Consider the following 5,317-nt stretch of genomic DNA (forward strand, 5'->3'; position numbering starts at 1 on the left):
GTTATTGAAGAGCCAGAGGCTGCTGGAGTTGGTTGGTTTGGAGGAGGCCAGATGGCCTTCTTCCTCTCACCAAAGGAACTTTTCCCTCAGGGGGCTCCCATCTGGAGTTGAGTATTATCCTGCCTTACTAAGTTGGGAAAATTTTCCTGAATAATGTCCTGAAGCATATTTTCCAGCTTGGATTCATTCTCTTCGTCACATTCAGGTACACCTATCAAGCGTAGATTAGGTCTTTTCACATAGTCCCGTATTTCTTGGAGATTTTGCTCGTTCCCTTTTATCCTTTTTTCTCTAATCTTGTCTTCTCGTTTTATTTCATTGAGTTGGTCTTCGACCTCTGATATCCTTTCTTCTGCTTGATCAATTCGGCTGTTAAAAATTGTGCATACTTCACGTAGTTCTCGTATTGTGTTTTTCAGCTCCATCAATTCACTTATTTTCCTCTCTAAATTTTGTATTCTTGTTGACATTTCGTCAAACCTTTTTTCAAAGTTCTTAGTTTCTCTGGATTGTGTTAGAACAAGTTCTTTTAATTCACAGAAGTTTCTCATTATCCACCTTTTGAAGCCTGCTTCTGTAATTGGAACACACTCGTTCTCCATCAAGGCTTGTTCCGTTGCTGATGAGGAACTATGATCCCCTGCTGAGGGAGAGGCGTTCTGATCTTGGGTATTCTCAGCCTTTTTTGACTGTTTTCTTCCCTTCGTTGTAGATTTATCCATCTGTGGTCTTTATAATTACCGTCTTTGTAATTGGGTTTCTGAGTGGACGTCCAACTTACTGATTCTCAGCGCCGAAATCTGAGCAACCCACTGCGCCGACTAAATCAGCGGCGTTAAGATTGATGGTGCTTTTCTGATGCTGCACCAAGAACCGACGCTCCGAGGCGCCGGCAAAACCGCCTCGCCGGTCACAAGAGTCGCGCTGGCGACCCGTGGGGCTCCTCCGCTGGGAATCTCCTGGTGCGTGAGCAACAAGAATTCATGTGAAGCTGTGGCGTCCTCTCGTTCTTTGCGTTTTCAATGGGAGCTACAATCCCAAGCTGCTAGTGATCAGCCATCTTGGATCTCTCTCCCCTGCTTGAGTTCTTGGCCTCTATGATCTCTTTGGGGCATGATGCCCCTCTGTGTTATGCTTAGGTGCCCACATGTGGCCAGAAGTGCTTTTCCTACCACCATCCGTACTTGAGGCCACTGTCCAGGCACCTGTGGCTCCAGGCAGAAGCCTGAGTGCAGAGCCAGGCCTGGGCGGATGTTCGGCAGGTGCTGCAGGAGCTGACAGCCTTGGCCACGCCGCCCATGTCTCTCCGTTCACCTTCACCGTGGCTGCCCCCAGTCCACCATCTTTCCAGGGCCAGGCCTGGAACTAAACTGACTTCTGTCTGGCCCTGACAGATTCTCGGCTGAGCATGATGGTCTTGCCCATTTCTTTGATCCTCAACAAGAGGTTTATAGAGCCACTGGGAACATCACATCTGTCTACCACGTCCTTGCCAGAGCCATGACTGTCTTGGGCCGGGCCTGGGACAGTCAGGGGTTACACCTGCCTGTTGGGACCCAGATTCAGTGGCTTCAATCTAGCCAATGGGCTGATGGGCAGCTGGCACTTCTCCGCTTGGGGGAGGCAGGAGAGGACGGTCAGGCAGGAGACGTGCTTGGCGCCCACCTGTGCCTGTCTCACCTGGCTGCAGGTGCATTGGAGGCTCAACGCCCCTTCCTCGTCTCCTGCGGGTGTGGATTTCAGGTTTCCATGGGTGTCAGCGTGCGCTCCAGCGCTCTCCTGGCCCTAGGGAACCCTGGGCTCCATGAGGCCTCGGCCTAGGCAGGATAGTTTCCCACACTGTCATCTCCCCATACAGTCGCCTCCCCAAACACTGGGCTGCAGGCTCTGGTAGATTGAAAAGTTGAAAAGCAAAAGCCGGGCCCTCCCCTCTCCCGGAGTGGGGGGCCCCTCCCCTCTCCGAGTGGGCGGGGACAGGGGTTACCGGGGACGCTTTCCTTGGGATGCCGCAGGTGTCTCCGGAGCTGCCTGGCCACGCCCCCTCCCCCTTTCATCTTCCTCACTGACCAATGGGCTTGCAGCATGCAGGCCACGCCCCCATTCCACATTCCAGTGCGGCCCTGGTTACGCCTCCTCTGGCTCAGTCAACACAGCCGCCTGGCAGGAGAGCGGAGCTGCTCACCAGTGCTCCCCTGAATTGTGTCGATGTGGCCCCAACCCGACCCCCCTCCCCAGCCCCCCCTCCCTGCCCAGCCGCCCCTCCCTGCCCACCCCACCATGGCGATGTCAGAAGAAATTCGCCAGATGAAATTAGCCTCGGCTAGGAAGAAGGTGACAGGCACGCAGATGCCCTCCGACGGCAAGACCGCTGCCAGAGTCCATAACACTTCCGAGACACGCCAGGCTGGGCGGGCCCCCAACCCCGGTGCCTCTGGGCTCCCCTACCAACCTCTTGTCAGTCAGCCCCACCCCTTCAGCAAGGAGCCCAGCCCCTGCCCTTGCCAGTCACCCCAGGGTGACATTGCATGTGTAACCGCTGAGGCTCCCCGCTCCCTACTTGGGCCTCACCTTTTCCTGCCCCAAGCCGGACCTCCCTGGGCTCTGTGGGCTCCTGTCTCTGAGGACCTGGGTCTCCCAGTCCCCACCCTCACCAGTCATTTCTGGGTGACTTTGGGCTGCTGACTCCTGGGGCTCCTGCTGCAGACTCTGCCCTCCCCTCCTGCTCCCCCAGCGCGACCTGCCTGTGCTCTTTGGGCTGGCGTCTCCAAGGACCTGGGTCCCAGCCCTGCATCCCCCTCCCCCATCATGGAGCAGTGACCGAGGCATGTACTTGATGTGGTCCCTTCCCCCAGGAGGAGTGGAATGTAGTGATGTCACCGTTCCCCTAGGAACCCTCAGTACTGCTACAAGACCAGCCTTTGACCTTAGGACCCAGTCCCCTACGCATTCTCATCCCATTTCTGGCTCCTCTGGTCCCAGCACAAATTTCCAGCTGGAAGGGGAATGGGGACTGTGGGACCTAGGAGCAAGAGGTTTCAGCCTGCCTCACTCCCTTAACAGAGACATTGACAGTGTGGAAAGCCTGCACTTCCCCCGTGAGCTCTAAACGTTGACAGTGTCTCTGGGTGGCAGTGGGAGAATGGGTTTGCTTTGGTTTTCTCTCAGGCTTCTACTCTCCAGAGAGACTTTCATGTTTCTTTCTGAGTTCTCCACCTCATCTTCAAGTTCTCCATGGTTCTGGGACAAGACTGCCCTTCAGTCAGTGGCCTCTGGAGTGAGGTCTGCTCATCTTCTGTGGAGCAGATATTGGGAAATTGAACTTGACAGCTTGAATCTTACTCTTATCATCTCAACCTGGGCTACTTTGAATGCCACGGGATAAACATGGGACATCTTTCTGAAGCATCAGTTTCCCTTGAGTCTCTTGAGACAGCAAAAACATTAATGTTCTTAGGGATGACAGTCACATCGGTTTCTAAGAGCATACCAGACTTCTCTCTGAAATGAGACTTGCGTTGTCCTCTTTCTGGTGAATTCCCAGATTTAACAGAAAGGCTGCCTTCTGCCGTGGGGACACATTGATATAAAAGTGTGAGAGGTGCTGGTGCACTTCTTAACACTAACAGACGTGTGAGGCCATATGACTCTAAACCACATGGCGTACAGTTCCTGCCTACTTAATGGCGACTTTTCTGCCTCTGCCTGTGGTTTTGGTCTCTGGCAGTTGCTGATTCGTGGCAAAACCCCAGAGCTTGGAGTCAGAGGAATGAGTTTAAGGTCTAGTATTGCTTTTTCTTCTTTTTTCTTTTTTTTTCTTTTTTGCCATGATATCAATCCCTCTCAGTCACTAAGTGATTGTCACAGCACTTTATAGAGTTGTTGGTGGCATTAAATCAGGTGGTGTATAACAGTATTTTGTAAAAACTGTAAGGTAGGTTGTGACCGTAGGGGTTTGTAGGTCTCATGGGCATTACTGCTCTTTTTCCCCCCAGTTAAAAGAATTTCAACAAAGAAACAGCCCTGCTGTTCCAACACGAGTGAGAAGATGAAAGAAAAGAGACAACAATTGCCCTGAGACAGCCGCTTCTGATGGTGGCCAGTCACCATGCCATGTGAGTCTTGGCTGGCCAGGCTTCCTGGGAAAAGGGGTCCAAGGGGCAGTAGAGGGTAATTGTTAAGATTGTGGAAGAACTTCTGGGTACTGGTTAAGAATTCTGGGTTTGAGGCCAGGCGCGGTGGCTCAAGCCTGTAATCCCAGCACTTTGGGAGGCCGAGGCGGGTGGATCACGAGGTCAAGAGATCGAGACCATCCTGGTCAACATGGTGAAACCCCGTCTCTACTAAAAATACAAAACATTAGCTGGGCATGGTGGCGCGCGCCTGTAATCCCAGCTACTCAGGAGGCTGAGGCAGGAGAATTGCCTGAACCCAGGAGGCGGAGGTTGCGGTGAGCCGAGATCGCGCCATTGCACTCCAGCCTGGGTAACAAGAGTGAAACTCCGTCTAAAAAAAAAAAAAAGTGCTTGCTTCGGCAGCACATATACTAAAATTGGAACGATACAGAGAAGATTAGCATGGCCCCTGCGCAAGGATGACACGCAAATTCGTGAAGCGTTCCATATTTTTAAAGTTCAAAAAATAAATCACATTTTATAAACTAGAAAAAAAAAAAAAAAGAAATCTGGGTTTGAATCCAGCCTCTCAATCTGCTAGGGATATGATTTAGGGCAAGTTGCTGGAGCTTTTTGGGTCTCTCCTTTCACATCTGTAAAATAGAGGTGGTGTTGTCTGACTTCCATTAGTGAAGGTGAAATGAGATTCGTTATTGCTGTTGTTTTTTTGTTGATCCCTAGTACATGGCCCGCTGTAAACACCCAGGACACCCAGGAAATGGTCCTTGCTGTTTGGTTTTCCTCATCCCCAGGCTCAAGGGGAAGCCAGCCCAATGAGCACAGCCATTTGCTGTCAGGCTGTCCCTTTGAGAGTCACTGAAGGGGCCCCAGGGTGGGATGGTGGGAGATAAGAACCATGAGAGGAGCTGGCACAAGGAGTTTTGGGACAAAGGGTACGAGAGGCAGAACAGAAAATGCTGCCAGCTGATGGGGAGGACAGGAAGTCAGAGGCTTGGACACGGAGGGGACAGAACATCTCCATGTGCACTCTCGTCTCTTGTAGTCAGCGGCAGGTGGTCACAAGGAGGGCCCTGCGCCATGTGCCTCCATGAAAGATCCAGAGGTAAGAGGCCCTGAGCTGAGGCACAGTGACCCTGCAGGCCAGCCCTCCACCCTCCTCCCACAGTGGCGGCTGGGTGCCCCTC

At 52.5% G+C, this 5,317-nt stretch overlaps 1 non-coding gene across 1 annotated transcript; it reads left to right on the forward strand.

Annotated features, from left to right (window-relative positions):
• Positions 1-4,519: 4,519 nt before the first annotated feature.
• On the forward strand, positions 4,520-4,626 carry LOC141583824 (U6 spliceosomal RNA). The gene has a single exon (XR_012516720.1). It is a non-coding gene; the product is annotated as a U6 spliceosomal RNA (small nuclear RNA).
• The last annotated feature ends 691 nt before the right edge of the window (positions 4,627-5,317 follow it).

This window comes from Saimiri boliviensis, chromosome 2, assembly GCF_048565385.1.
Source record: "Saimiri boliviensis isolate mSaiBol1 chromosome 2, mSaiBol1.pri, whole genome shotgun sequence".
NCBI classification, from domain to species: domain Eukaryota; kingdom Metazoa; phylum Chordata; class Mammalia; order Primates; family Cebidae; genus Saimiri; species Saimiri boliviensis.